General features: G+C 43.8%; 1 protein-coding gene across 2 annotated transcripts in view; it reads left to right on the top strand.

The window, feature by feature from the left end:
* Nucleotides 1–16,399, top strand: part of Prkn (parkin RBR E3 ubiquitin protein ligase) — a 1,218,024-nt gene that overhangs the window by 784,543 nt on the left and 417,082 nt on the right. The gene's annotated exons all lie outside the window — the stretch shown is intronic.

Here is a 16,399-nt window from a genome sequence, read left to right as displayed (position 1 = left end):
TCTTGGTGGGTATAACGGTTAATCTCGATTATGAGCATGATGTGATTTAAAATCATCATGGAAACAAACCTTTGAGCCTGTCTTTAAGAGAGTTTTATGACTGGGCTAATTGAGGTGGAAAAATCCACCCTTAATGTGACCAGGATCCTTCCATGGTGGAGGAAGGAGGGCGTCCCCAGAATGAATGAAAAGGAAAATGCTAGCCGGGCACCACAGACATCACTCTCCGCTTCGTGAGTAGAGATGTGATGTGACTAGGTGTCTCATACTCCTGCCATCATGCTGTGCTTGCCATGATGGACCTCCCCCTCCAACTGTGAGCCAAAGCAAACCTTCCTGAAGTTGCTCTTGGACAATATCTGTCACAGCATCACCAAAAGCAACTCACACAGTGAGCCATCCCGCCACCTGCCAAAGGAAAGCAAGGCCACACTCTGCCACTCACACAGGCCCATGAGAGGGGTTGCAGGTGAGAGGGGAACAGAAGTCTTCTCGTTCAGAGGGTCCTCGTCCAGCCATGCATCACGGCATGACGTTCTTTTCCTACCCCCTTCATGCCTCCGTCCCTTCATGCCTCTGTGTTTAATGGGTGCTGTCAGAAAGGCTACCAAGCAAACATGTTTAGTGTCTTTGGGAATGGAAGTTATGAGTTAAGGCTTCTGCCAGATTCAATCTTGGTCTGGGCATGATTGGAAAATGTGTGTTGTGGCCATCTGTCTAGAATTGACTGGGTGGAACACAGGGACTCGCCACGTCTGAGACAGGGTGGCAATCACATTTCATGGAAGAAAAATGGCAGTGAGCAAAACATGGGTGCAGACACCCACAAATTGAACTGTTAGGAGCCTTCATTCTTGCGTTTGTACAGTAATGGGTTTTCCGCAAGAATGAGCAGAATTGCATTCTCAGTGGAAGTCTTCATTTATTTAAATACATGCATGTGTTGTGTGTTCACCACAGCCTCACCCAAATTCGCCTTATCCAATGGAGTCAATTTTTAGATTTTCATTTTCCAAGTTAAAAATTTGTTTTAATTTGGCTTTCTCTTCTTTTAAATTTTGCTAGAAATATGATTTTTGCTACCATTTAAGCCGGTCCATCTGTTTTTTCTTACTCCTCGTGTTGAGCTTCAGAGCGGTGGCGCAGACATTCAGCACGACCATGTTTTGAAATAGACACAGTGGCAGCGACAATAACTTTGGTACTAGGTACCTCCTCCCTCATAGATTGCCAGAAAGCTTTTACATCAATCAGTTGGCTCACACGTTACCCAGAGTGCTCTGGGGAGCAGAGCCTGAGGCTAGAATGAATAGTGCTGACACTGTTTAGGAGCTGAAAGCTCAGGGTGGCTAGGGTGAAAAATAAAAAGGAGTTGAGGCAAAGAAAATGCTAAGCAATCTCATGCATTCCTGCTGGTTGCAGCTTCCGGGGGGACTTAAAGAGGCACATCTGGCCTCCTAGCAGGGCATTTGTGTGGCACGCATTAAGGGAAATGTGCAAAGGAAAAGATTCTACTATGGTTCACTTCTCAGAAAGAAGAAAAAGGAGCAACTTCTCTTCCCAGGTCCTTGCTGTCTGGCTTCTGCACTACTGCTGCATGTTTCTGCTCTTTTACTGGATGCAGACGTTTCGGATAATCAAGCTGCTCCTCCTTTCTTCAGCAGGGCATACTCATCCTGCTTCTCCCTGATTCTCCTGGCGACTCTGCCCTTCTTCATCCCAGCACTCTCTCTTTGTCCACAAGCCCTGCCTAACCTCTTCCGGCCTAGCTATTGGCCACTTCGCTCTTTATTAAACCAATGAGAACCACACGTCTTCACATTGCACAAAAAGATTATGCCACAACACTCCCCCCCCCCTCCATTCCACATAAGTCTGTTCCTGACATCCATTAAAGCTGACCTTGGTCTGAGTCATTGTTTAGGTAGGTGTGCTGCTGACCAGTGGTAGGAGGAGCCCTGGAATGTGTTCCTTATTCCTGGAAAACAGTAGTGCAGTGGTGACTTAACTATAACCCCCCTGCAGATGCTGAGCCAACCAAGTCCAAGTCCCCATCACATGAAAATATTGAGACTCTGACTATTTCCATCAAATCGAAGGTTTCATTCCATTTATCCAACCGAAAGAAATAAGTTCATGTTTCTTTTTTCCTATACTGAAAGGGGAAAAATATCTTCACCTTTTAGAGAAAAATTCAATACTAATATCTCATACACATGTAAATAGCAGATATGGGGATTTTTATTGTTGTCAGTTTCTTTATTGATTGTTGAGGCTCCCCCTGGTGTCTGCAATATACTGTCCCCGAAACACACCCAGGCTTTGCATCTTGATCAAAGGTACAATAAGTTATGGTTTATTAAGCTGACAGGTGAGCAGGTGTTACAGAATTCATTTCATGATTTTCTGTTGACAGATGGGAGAGATCCTATCCATAGTTTCTAGGAGAGCTACATATACACAGATAAGAAAGCTGAATTCCAGATAATACAAAGACATTTGCTTCTCAATGAGACAATCTTCAAAAATGTGTGATTTGGTTCTGTGCAGGTAGTTTCTTCATCATCTGGCTGGCCTGGTGAAGACTAACAACCTTCTGTCCATTGTTCTAGCAGCTGCAATATTTGTCTTTACTCATGCTCCAAGATGGATGTGCAGACTCCTGCTGTCCGGCCCACCTTCCAGACCATGGGAAAGAGTTACCTGGCAGTATCGAGCTCTGTTTCTCTCCCTCTCCTGCACCTTGGGTTCACTGGTCAATATTTAGTCAAATTGGTAGTCTTTTAAAGAGACTAGGAAAATTTGTTTTCACCTTGTATGACTTTGTGCCCTGTGAAAACTTGGATTATTACTAAAAATGGGAAGGAAGAAGTATTAGGGAGTGGTTACCATTTGCAGCTCCACAAATAAACAGGCAGTTGTCAACAGAAATATAAATACTCAAACAACTTCAAAAATAAACTCATTAGTCATCTTTTTAGAATGTAAAATAAGATACTTCTCAATTAACAGAAACGAAGCAGAAAGAAAACAGTCAAGGCTGTAGGGATGAGGTTCTTATGGCACTGATTTGGGGGAATGGAATGGTACTAATTAGGACAATTTGACTCTACCCATGAAGATAAGCACATGATCCCTCTTTCTTAAAAATGGCACTCCTGCCGGGCGGTGGTGGCTTATGCCTTTAATCCCAGCACTCACTCGGGAGGCAGAGCCAGGCGAATCTCTGTGAGTTTGAGGCCAGCCTGGTCTACAGAGCGAGTTCCAGGACAGACACCAAAACTACACAGAGAAATACTGTCTCTAAAAACCAAACATAAATAAATAAATAAATAAATAAATAAATAAGCACTCCTGCTTCCTACAGATGGAGTTTGGATAATGGAACCTGTCACTCAGTGTGATATTATCTGCAGTACTGAATTTAAAAGGGTGTTCTTTATTTTGGCATGTGTTAGATACCTTTCTCTAGCCATTTACCTCTCAGCAGAAATTAGTAAGGATGGCAAATATAAGACAGACCAACATGCACAGCCTAATTCAGCCATCACGCTGCTGTTAGTGGAGTGGGGGATGGGCAGCATAGATACAAAGTTCACTTATTTAAGGGTTGGGAAGAAATGGGACACTTACTCCAGCTTTATGTAATTACTGTTTTATGCGTGTGAGTACATGTACACATGCCATGGCGTATGTGTGGAGCTCAGAGGACACCCTCAGGTGTCAGGAGATGATCCCACCTCCCAAATTGTTTAAGATAGAATCTGTTGTTCACAACAGTGCCCTCAAAGCTCGTTGGCCAGTGAGCTCCCAGAGGTTCTCCCATCTCTGCCTCCGGTCTCTCCATTGGAGCACTGGGGTTACAGACAGACGTGTGCTCCTTCACCTACTGTACCTGGGTTCTGGGGGTCTGAACTGAGGTTTCCATGCCAATGCTGTACGTGTTTTGTCCACTGAGCATTCTCCCCAACCCTATAATCTATTGCAATTTTATCTGAGGCCCTGCTTCAATACCCAGCACAAACAAAAAGGTTAATATTTAAAACAAGGAGGCCAGGTGGTGGTGGCACACATCTTTAATCCCAGCACTTGGGAGGCAGAGCCAGGAGGATCTCTGTGAGTTCAAGGGCAGCCTGGGCTACAGAGTGAGTTCTAGGAAAGGCTCCAAAGCTACACAGAGAAACCCTGTCTCGAAAAACAAAACAACGGGGAAAAAACAAACAAACAAACAAGGAAAACCTACTATTTTTAAATTTGCCATCATTTATTGCTACTAACATTTGGGGGTTTTATCTGTATATATTTTATCATCACAAGGTGTGGGGGGGGGGCTCGTGTGTGCCTACATGCGCGCCCCTCTGTGTAGATATCTTAACAAAGTAGAAACATGGTGTCCACATGTTTATGTATTCTATTAAAATATTTTTTTACTAGCGTTATTCTAAGAATGTGATCCTAAGGCGTGTATACTTCAGAAATTTATTTCAATGTTTCCTTCCATGTAGGTACTAACACTTCCTACTCTCAGAAATTAACTCGAGGTATGAGACCGTATGAGTCTGTAGGAGTCTGAGACACGTGTGTTTAATGGTGCTCTGAATCTGTCCCAATGCCCCATTGTAACTTGTATACACATCATTTTTAAAGGGTTTCCCGTCTGTACTCATATGCTTTATTTATCCCCATTATTTTTCATGGTTTGAGTGAACAATCGAGGACTCTTGAGATGAAATCTCCGTTCATAACAGAGCTTGGACCGTCGTATTTGAATGAAGTGCAGGTTTTTAAGAACATACCACCGGCTAGCTGAGGGCACTGGGGTGGTGGGTGATGGAGCTAGAAGCTCATTGATCGAACACCCCCAAACCTAAGCCAAGTGCTCAATGAACATCGTTAGAGCACGCACACCCACGTCCTTCAGCTCCAGGCTCCCTCCCGCGTTGTTACAGGGCCTGACCTGTCCCCTCCCTCCTACCAGGCATCTGAGCCTCCCCCAGTAAACTATAGGTCCCTAAGTGTGCTGAAGATCCAAGCCCTTGCCTTTGGGCTCTACGGCGCCATCTAGTGAGTTACCTGGAGGATGATACACCCCCCCCACAGTTTTGTCTTGAAGAAAAAGGTTTTTCTTACTCTCATAATCTTCCCGCTGACTAAATGCTACTTGAAAGTGGGTAAGATGCCCAGTCTCTCCCACTTTCTCTTAAATGTCTGTCAAAAAGACCCCAGTATGTTACCCATATTGGGAGGCGGGAGGGTTAGACCGGAAGAGTCAGGTACTGCCCCATTGATGAGGGTTTGTTTTGGCTCATAGTTTGAGGCCAGAGCAGCTCATGATGTGGTGAGCAGGCGAAGCTGGTCACAGCACGTTCACTGAAGTCAGGAAACAGAGACAAATGAGCATGTCACATCCCCGCAGAGAGCAAGATGGTGAGGTCTGCATCCAGGGTTCTCTCCTTGGCTAATCCTCTCTGTAAACACCCCCACAGGCATGCTCAGGGTGTGTCTTCCATCAAGTTGACGATTAAGGTTAACTGTCACACTAGTGCTACACCCCCTGGGTACTGAGCTTGGTACCTCTAACTGCCCACAGATTAGACCCCCTTAAGAAGGACACAGGTGAGCTAAGGTGAGCTGAACACTGTGGATGCACAGAGTTTGGGAGTTCTCTGCCTGTTCTTTATCTTCAGAAGTGATGATGTGGGAATGGAAGGAGTCACTGGTGTGATTTCAGATTAATTATCCTTCAATGCACTGGGGGCACATTTCAAAGATAGAGATGGTCAGATCTTCTGTCCCAGTCTCCTGGATGAACCAGAGCAGAAATGACAACAACAAAGTAGACCTACGCTGAAGACTGTATGTGCTGGTGCGCACTTGTGTGTGAATGCACTCGCAAGTACGGGTGTGAAAATAATTAAGGCCTCAAACCAAGACTATAGTTACCTGTTTCAGAGAGGGAAGAAATCTAACCCAAGTGCCCTAAGGGTTCCCCTTGGAGCTAGGAATCAAGGTGTGGACTGCTCCAGGCCACCACACTCAGACACCAGCCACAGTGCACAAAATACCAGTTCCGATGAAACTTTACTTTCAGAAACAGGTGGAGGACCAGCCTTGCCCCCCACCCCCATCCACTGAGACAGTGAGATGAGAGGGGGTCGATGAGGGTGGTTAAAAGTGGAGAGATGGCTCAGAGGTTAAGAGCACTGGCTGTTCTTCCAGAGGTCCTGAGTTCAATTCCCAGCACCCATATGGTGGCTCACAACCATCTGTAATGAGATCTGGTGCCCTCTTCTGGCCTGCAGGGATACATGCAGACAGAACACTGTATACATAATAAATAAATAAATCTTTAAAAAAAAAAAAAAAAGTACAGAGTCCAGGAGGGGCCCTAGGCCAGGCCAGCCCCTGTGGCCCTCTGCCTGCTTAGCCTGTTCTTTCACAGGAGCACACCTGATGCATTAACCAGAGCACACTGAGGAAAAGTAGAAAAAAGACTAGCTTTAAAATTAAATTAGGCACTGGGGTGGAGCCCAGCACTAGGATGCTTAGCGTCTGCAAAGCACTAGGTTCCATAGGTTCCATATCCAATACCACCAGAAGAAATAAACAGCGATACGATTTTACTGAGTGAAAATTATTTAAGCTATTTAAGAGTTTGTTTATCTTATCCTCAGGAGCTATGTCTGCATTCCTTCTAGAGGCTATGAGAAGCTGGGAATCTTTAAAAAGAATTACGTTTGCGTGTGGTGTAGGCAGAGCATTGGTTCCCTAAGCTTCCAGTAAAGATGATGCGTGAGCTTCTGAACTGAAGCCGGCGAAGTCTTCATCTCTAAAGGCTCTCTAGAGATTGGCATGTCTGTGCCGCTCCTGTCATGGCTCCTATTTTAGAGAACAGGGTTCTTGCCAGCTCAACTACCCTCCCCAGGATTCACATGAAAGCATTCCCGCTTGCCCACCTCCACCTCTGACTGGGCACATGTGGGCAGACCCTCAAAATTTTGCATTTCAGTTATCATGAGTTCACATATGAACGCTTTGGGCTTGTATTGTTATGCTATCCTGAATTCTGTCAGTTTTGTCTTTTAGGGAAATATTTAGGCTTGCTATTTATTGCTTTCCTAGCTATAAGTACAATAAAATAAAAAATTGAAAATTGGAATTAGAAAAATAGCTTTATAATGTTCCACAGTTCTTCAGTGATGTTGGCCCTTTAATGTTTACTCTTGGTACCTTAGAGATGTCATCTCCTCCTTTTAAGACATTTCTGTTGTCCAGATAGCTGGTTTAGAGGGGTCCAGTCGTTTGGTGATTTCTTCTCTTTAGACTACTCTCCTAACTGCTGAGGCCCTGGCTTTTCCTGCTGCTTTGATAGAAGGAATGGAGAGCCGGCTGGCATCCCATTAGAATCCATTCACTTTTTAAAAGGATGGATGCAAGAGCAATATGAAATCATCTGTGCAGGGTTCCTGTGAGCTGGCAGACAGAGACACATCTTTTTAAACCGCTCTGTGGCTGTAATAATTTTTTGTGTTAAAGAGCGCCTAACATCCACAGCCACTGGACTGGTTCTGAGCACATTAATTTTTCCTGTCTTGAGATCTGGGGATATACTAGAACAATTGATTTCTCAGTGGGGTTCTTATCTAAACAAGATCTGTCTTCATATCTTTCTCAATTTAGCAGAATGCTTCTGCAGTAGATCTGGGCATTATCTGCTTCTAGCTGTTCTTCACAGAGGAAGAAAACAAAGACAAGTTATATGCATGAGTTAGTATGTATTACAGGCGGCACCTCCAACAGCTAAATCGCTGCACCACACAACGGCTCTATGCAAATGGTATGCCCCAGAAACGATGTTGTGCTAAATCCAGCTGCAGCTTTTTAAAGCTGTGTCTATTGACATCTCTATAGAACGTGCTCTGAGAATACAGCCATGAAGAAGTTGGGTATGTATACATACACTATTTAAAACCCTTGAAATAAGTCTTTCAATCAGGAAGTAGGAAGTTGTGTTAGACTCCTCCCCTCCATGGCATAAAACCTCAAGACAGATTGGGAGAGATGCTTACTTTGATCTGTCATTTCTGAAGTTCAGGGGAGGGCAGGGTATGGCAGAGCAGAGAGTCTCACATCATGGTGGCCAGAAATCAGACAAAGGGGATGCCAGGCTAGGTGGCTTCTCCCTTTATTCTCTCCAGGGCCCCACATGTGGGAATGGTGTCATCAATACTCAGGATGGGTCATCCATCCCTAGTCAATATTGTCTGTAAAAGTCCTGAAAACCACGCCCTATCAGTGTTCTAGGTGTTCCTCTGTCCAATCAAGCTCTCAAAGACACCCTCTATCAGTGTTCTAGATGCTCCTCACTCCAATCAAGCTGACAGTCAAGACTGACCATCACAGAAAATATTATGATAATCTCTTCTGAGGTACATCTTTCTCTCATTCAGAGATAAAAGAGTTTTTAGCTTCATCATTACATACAACAGTTTACTTTATTGTAATTTACCTGTTAGTCACAATTATTTACCAGTGTCTGTGTGGTTGTATAAAAGACATAGCAAGAAATCTGGGTGTTGCTAATGAACTATGCTGTCATAAAGAGTAAATATTAAGCAGGGTTAAATTCTATGCTTTACATTTGATTTTTATAAGAGAAAAGAACCTTATCTTATTGTTTCTGATATCTGCTGTTATATTGTAATGTTTATAACCTAATGCTTCAAAAGCAAATGGGTTATGTTAGGGTTCAGCCTGTCACTTATATTTGGAAATACATAAACTATCCTAATGTCAAATAAATACCTTCCAAGATTGAAACATCAGAAGAAAATTAATTATTCATAATTCCTTCCATGTCCATGGTTTCATATTTTTATTCTTCAAGGACTATTTATTGACAGAGGTTCCCAATATCATCAGTTCAACCACACTGGAGGTATTATACAAGCCTAAAATACAGACCCTTCGTTATGACTTATGGAAGCTGTGCAAGCAATATCTTTGTTTATGTGTGTGTGTGTATGTGTGTGTGCATATGTGCACACTCTCATGTGTGTGCAAGTGCTTTTGTATGTACAGATGTACACATACATGTTTTCATGTGGAGGCCTGAGAACAACCTGGGCTGTCATTCCTCAGATGTCATTGGCCTAGGGTTTTTGAATCAGGATCTCTCCTTGACTTATAACTGTCCAAGCAAACCAGGCTGGACTCTACCTGTTTCTACCTACCTAGAACTGGGATTACTGGGATTACAAATGAGTTCCCCCATTCCCAGCTTTATTTTATTTTATTTTATGTGTAGGTTCTGGGGATTGAACTTGGGTTAGCACTTTACTAAAAGAGCCATCTCCCCAGCCCTTCGATCTCAACTTTAATTTGTGGGGAATTCAGACCTTGGCAGTATGAAAACAAATAGCATGATCATCTATTTCATTCCATATTAAGCATTTCCACACATTTGCTTCTCGTGTTTCAGTTGGTTTCTTGCGTTCTTGCCTGTCTCTCCCTTTGGAGGCATCCTCTGCCTCAGTCCCACTGGGCTGAGTTCCTCTGATTTTTTATCCTGGCACCAGACAAGCCTGCAGGGCAGCAGTGTGGTCTCTCCTCCCTGTACTCCCACAGGAGCAGGCACTTGGCGGCTTTACAGTCACGTGTGGCAGTTCAGGCAGGCTGCTGATGCTGCCTCACAGGGTAGGTAGAGACATAGTAGAGCAAGATTAAGAATAACAGCAGTGCTTTGGAGAGGCAGGCATTTCGGCAACAGGATAGGAGTAGATGTCGAGAGGGAATGTGGACCAAGCTTCCAGAAAAGATTGGACATGAGCCAACACTGAGATTTTTCAAAAAAAAAAAAAAAAAATGAAGAGAGGAGAGATCTCACACATAAGGTTAAGGGGTGATGGGAAAATGCACAGGAATTGCCTCCAGTGGAACAGAGGATGGGTGAATGGAGAGGAGAGATAGGCAGAGATTAAAAGATAGGGAGCCTGGGCCTGACTACTCTGTCCAAGGGCCACTGAGCAGCAAAGCTCTGCTGACATGAGTGGATGAGCACTGACCTGTTCTGACTGGACTGAGTGACCACTGACCTGTTCTGACCAAACTGGGTGAGCACTGAGCTCTTATGACTGGACTGGATGATTACTGGGCTGTTCTGACGGACTGGGTGATTACAGAGCTGATGTGACTGGACTGGGTGATTGCTGATCTGATCTGACTGGACTGGGTGATTACAGAGCTGATCTGACTGGACTGGGTGATTACTGAGCTGATCTGACTGGACTGGGTGATCACTGAGATGTTCTGATGGACTAGATGAGCACTGAGTTGTTCTGACTGGACTGGGTGATCACTGAGCTGATCTGACTGGACTGGGTGAGCACTGAGATGTTCTGACTGGACTGGGTGAGCACTGAGATGTTCTGACTGGACTGGGTGAGCACTGAGTTGTCTGACTGGACTGGGTGTGTGTGGAACTGTTCTGACTGTATTGGGGTGCTGAACTATGCTGATTAGATCAGGGTGAGCTGAGGGATGAAGTTGGAAGTGGAGACCGGCTGGGTGCTGATGAGGACCCAACCCAAATGCTTCAGGGATTCTGCCTGTTGTACTACACCAAGGCTTTTTAAGCCCAAACTCGCCTACTCCGGGAAAACATAACTTTTTGTTCCCTTGCATCTCCCATCAACTATTTCATAGTTTCTATTTTGTTGGCACTCTCAAATTTATCAAATAAATATCCAGGGGGAAATGTCTGAAATAGAAAAGATGGTCACTCGCTACTTGAACTTATCCTGTTCTCTCTTCATGATAACACACAGAGCAAGTTAGCATATCAATGGCAATAAACTTAACTTGATGGGAGGATTTTAAATAAACCCCTGGGTAGCCATGAGAAAATGTCACAGGATATGTAAAAGCCATGCTGCTGCCTGGGAACAAAACTGCACATTAACAATGGGGGGAGGGGGTTCCTCGGTGTCATAGACAGTGAGGAGGGGATCAGCCGCTCCAACAAATGCTGAGGCCAGAAATGCTCTTGAATTTAATAACGTTCAGCGTCACTGATGGGAAATAGAATCACCGAACAGAGATTTAAGGTGAAAAAGCACTTTCAGGCAGGGGGCTGCTCTGCTTGGATATAGAGTGTTCCCCAAAGGCTGGCATGCTGAAGGCTTAGCCTGCAGCCTGGCCCTGCTGGAAGTAGGTGGGGCTAACGAGAGGAAGTTGGGAAACTTGACAGGTGGCCCTGATGGGGATATTCCCTTCCTTTCCTTCCCCCTCTGTTCACTCCCTGACTGCCATGAGGCCAGCAGCCTTCCTACGTCACATGTTACTTCAGGGGTGTAATTGTGCCACAAAAGCTCGAAGCAGCAGAGCCATTCAGCCACGGATTCAAACCTCAAAACATGATCCCGAATAAACCTTTCTTCTTGGTAAGTTGATCCCGGGTATTTGTCACAGTAAGGGAAAGCTGACTGGTACAATGATAGAAAGGTTATAGTGTCTCAGTCCCTCCTAACGTCTTTATCCCATCCTTCTGTGTACTATTTTACTACCATCCTTTCTATAAAAGACAAGTTTGTTCTGTGTATTTTTGTGTGTCTCCCAACTGCACATGCACAGTCTCACGGTTCCTTCTGTCAACCCCGAAGACAGGCCAGGAGTCTCCCAACACCTCCCTTTGGTCACACTGGCTGCATTGAGAGACAGTTATTTATTTGTCTTCTGCCCTTCAGGGCTGTGGCTTGCTGAGGGGACAGGCCACCATTGTTCACTTTTTATGGACAGCAATACTTGGCATTCAGTGGCTGTCCTACAGTATTGGCAGAGTAGACGAAGGAAAAATATAGACACAAGGAGCTTGTACTTAGGTTCCTCATCTGTACTGAAATATCGTAGCTTCTGCAACTCAGCTCAAAGTAACAAAACAATCCCTTTTGTGTGTGCACAACAAACCGGACCAGGTGGGCCAGTCAGAATGAGATCAAGAAGCAGGAGAAACTGGAAGGGATAGTTAATGAGCTTCTCAGGTCCACTGGGACCTTAATGGGACTCTGTTTCCAAGCAGATTAATGGGCAAAGGAACTTTCTTTGGGCTTTTTAACTTGGCTGCTGGAAGGAATTTTGAAGGTCATTCAACTGTTGAAGATTATTTTCATTTCTGAAAGTTGAATCTATCAATTAGTATCTTGGATCAAGAGACTCTCCAGGGATGGCGCTGCTCACTTGGCTAACTCAAATAATGAACTCTGTGACACATGACATCTCCAGCCTTCCAATGCACTGGCACCGTGGTAGAGATTTCTTTGTCAGTGGTGCATTTAGGCAGTTAGTGGATATGCTAAGTCCAGAAAACTAACGAAGCTGCGTTAGATTCCCCATAGCTCGGTTGTTTATTGTTTTGGGAGCCAGCTTTATCTAAAGGGGATTTAAAGGACATCGAAGAGGATAAATTCAGTTGTTTAGGGACGTCACTTTTTCCTCTCCAATTACTTTTGATCTAATCAAATACTTTACTAAATTCCCAGGAGTTCTTCATGAACTTAGAGTTTGCAGAGACATGTGAAGGATGATAACTGGGGCATAGCATCTATGTGACTGCTGCCCACACTGAATAGACCATAGAAGCAACACATGCATTTTCAAGGGTCAAGTGTCAGCTAGATTGTAAGACTCTCTCCCACAAGTGAGAAAAAGTGTGTTTATTTTTATTTCCTTAAGGATTTCATACTTATATTTTCAAATTTTTATCCTAACTTACTATGCTTTTCAGGTGATTATGCCGTATATTTCATATACTACATATGGGCATATATAATTATGTATGTAACTGTACTGTGTTTGGGGCAGATGGAGAAATGAGCAACATCATCTGCCCTGGTCCTCAGTAATTCTGCATCCTTACTCTCTGCCCTTGACTTCAAATTCTGATCCTCTATCTGATGCCATTTACTCTCTCATACCTTCTTCTAAGACCTCTTGAACATGGCTGCCTTGTCCTCTGGGTCTATATTACTTAGATATTGCTGCATTAAAAAAAAATCACACCACAGCTTAAAGGCTGAAGAACAGAGTGAATCTAGTCTTGCACAGTTTCCAAGGGTCAGGAATTTGAGAAGAATCGACCAGATGATTCCTGCCGTGGATATCATGTAAAGTCATAGTCAAGATGCCAGCCAGGGGCAGAGTCACCTCTGGGCTTGCCTTGAGTTGGGAGATCGACTTTAGAGATGGTTCACGTGGGTGGCAGCGCAATCGGGCTGCCAGGGTATCCTCAACACCAGGGATGCTTGTTTCCTCAAAACCTGAAATGAAGGAGAGAGCAAGCAGCAGCCAGCCATATTTCTGAGAGCATGAAGTCATGTGCTCTTTTGTTCAGTTTTCCTGTTTTATTGACAACAGCCCATTCAATGTGGAATGGAACTGGAGTTAGGGATGGATCCTCTGAAAGCATCATAGAGGTGTTTACCAATGGGCCTGCTGAGGGTTTCTACAACTCTAATCAGACTTCAAGTGTTCTGCACTGTGTTAAAATTGTTTATGTCCTTCCCCTGGCCACTCTACAGGGTTGTGTGTTCTTGAGACCTTGCACACACTCCTTATTGTTGTATCACTTCAAGTTTCTAGCACGTTGCTTTTCAATGTCCATCACATTCGCTGAGAATCTGGAACCACATCCTGTGCTCTAACCAGATGAACGAAGCTCCAGGGCTGGGATCGATGAAGAAATGAAGGAAGGATGAGGCAATGGCAAAGGAAACAGGAGACAGACTGGAGTAAAGTGTACAGATTGCTGGATAGATACAAAAGTACTGATGCCATTTTTGTAGATACTAAACAGCAGGATTTCCAAGTGGGTGACACCATGCAGCAAGAGCCTGCTTTGGCTATCAAGTGGAATGACTTGCCACAGATTTTGTTTTACTGAATCTCCTTTGATAGTGAATATTTACTGAACGTTGTATAAAAGAATGGCTGGTATATCATTCCTTTAACAAAACAGGGAATCGTTACTTACAAACAACTCCTCAGTAATGTCAAATAACATGTTTGTAATTATTTTTACATAAGATTGAGAACTTTATTTAACCTTTAATTAACTGCTCTGTAACCTGGCTCAGTGGGATAAAATCACTTCTAGATTGATCAAGTGACATTTATATATAATTTGATCAAAGGGCACAGAAGCACATTAGGAGGAACAAAAGACCCATGAGAAATAAGTCCAGGCAGGTCCTTCTCAAAAGTGTTACACACACCCATCTTTTTGTTCCCGTTACTCAGTCCAGCTCCTAAGAAATTAAGGTCAGAATTTTGAAAATGACCTCCAAGAAGTCTTAATACTTTGTTTCTCTCTTTCCAAACTTTCCTTAGAGTTAAACTCATTAAAATTCCCCTAGAAGGTTCAGAAACTGTCTTTGTCTATTTAGACTGTCTTATCAGAAGACTGAATCCAGGCAGTTTATGAGCAATAGGAATTTATTTCTTAAAGTTCTAGAGGCTTTGGGGTCCAAGATAGAGGTCCTAGGACTTGGTGTCTGTGGAGAGCATGCTTAGTGTTTCCTACGCGGTGCCTCTCTAACCTTGCCTGGTGGAAGAAGTGAGGGGACTCCTTCGGTCCCCTTCACGACTGCACCAACCCCATACATGAGGTCTCTACCCTCACGACCTAGCACCTTCTTAGAACCTGGCCTCCTAATACGGTGCCTTTAGGAACAACAATCAGTATGTGAAGCCTAAGGAAACACAGGCATTCAGAACGCAGGAGAGCCTTCCGTGAGTGCCACAGTCAAGAGAAGGAAGGTTGGGAGCGTCTCCTGGAATCATCCCGCAGCCCTGTGGAGAGCCTGCGGTGTCTCCTCCCTTTCATCCCTTCTCCTCTCTTCTCCGTGTGTCTCGTGAGCATCATAGTGAGGACTCATCTAATTTTCACAAGGGCTGCTGTCTTAGTTGCTTCTCTGTTGCTGTGAGAAAACACCATGGCCAAGACAGCTTAGAGAAAGAAGCCTTTAATTTGGTTTATGGTTCCAGAAGCTTGGCCAAGGCCCACAGATTGGTATTTGCTTCCTAGAGTCACATTTGAAGCTCCCCTGTCAGGTTTGCTGTCTACAGGAAATTTACACGTGTTCTCGCAGCCTCACTGGTGTGTGCTTGTGATGATAGTGGGTTAGCAGTCTACGCTTGGGCCACCATGGCACCACCACCATCATAGCTGAGGACATCTTTCTCACTGCTTATCTGTGCAGACAGCGGTGAAACGTAGCTGCTACATAGGTCACACTTGGTGCGTGTGCATGTGTGTGCAGTGGATGTAGCTAGAGAGAAGAAATTCTGTATTCTCTAGTCCCTGGAAGGGAAAAGGTTGAAAGTTCAGAGCAGTTAACCACGGCCCTGGAGGTAGGAATCAAACCAGAAGGGGCTACAGTGTGTTCAGAAAGAAGGATGTTCATCATCACGCTCAGACACATTTAGGGACTCATGCTCAGTGTAAGCTGACTTCGTGTTTTAACACACCAGGAGGTGCTTTTCCACTTTCTGTGTTAGGGGCCTCTTTGAAATAAGTGAGATAACAGAATCATTTAAACCTTGTAGCTGTTAAGAAATTATCTGCTATAATGCTAATATTTAACCTTGATTTTTTTCCTAGGGAAAGGACTTTAAAAAAAATATCTTGCAAGTGCTAATAACTGGGTGTGAATGGACGTGTTTGTATTCTGTCTTTACATAGGCAATAGGCTTATCTAAATTGACTGCAAGACAATTACACATTTGAAATGATCTCAATGAATGATCTCAAATTAATACAATCAATGTATCCCCTTCTTCACATAAGCACACGTGGTTCATTTGCCAGCAAAATAATATGACTTTCCAGGAGATTTTTTTTCTTTTAAAGTTATTTATAGACTTCATAACTGTATTAGTTACTTCTGTATTGGTGTGATAGACTACCATGACCAAGAACAACATAAGGATGACAGTGTTTATTTTAGGGTATAGTTCCATAGGGAAAGAGTCCATCATGGCGGGGAAGGCGTGGCATAGAAGTAAGAAGCTGGCTGGTCACATTTTTGTCTGCACATAGGAAGGTCAGGATGGAGAACATGAAGTAGGTCAAAGCTATATATCCTTATAGACCACTTACAGTGACATATTTCCTCTAACAAGGTTCCACCTCCTAAAGGTTCCATAACCTCCCCAAACAGTGCCACTAACTAGAGACTGAGTGTTCAAACACCTGAGCCTTCCGGGCATATTTCATTCCAGCTACAACATAAGGGAATCCAAAACTTTTAGGATTTGTATATATTGATTTATTATTAATCTTATAGGCACAATTTGAAAATTTGAGTATTTTCATAAGATGAAGGTTATCGAACAGACAAAATCC

Source organism: Peromyscus leucopus, chromosome 8a, assembly GCF_004664715.2.
Source record: "Peromyscus leucopus breed LL Stock chromosome 8a, UCI_PerLeu_2.1, whole genome shotgun sequence".
Classification (NCBI taxonomy): Eukaryota; Metazoa; Chordata; class Mammalia; order Rodentia; family Cricetidae; genus Peromyscus; species Peromyscus leucopus.
The sequence above is the reverse complement of the archived record's forward strand: the minus strand, read 5'-3'. Positions and strand labels throughout refer to the sequence as shown.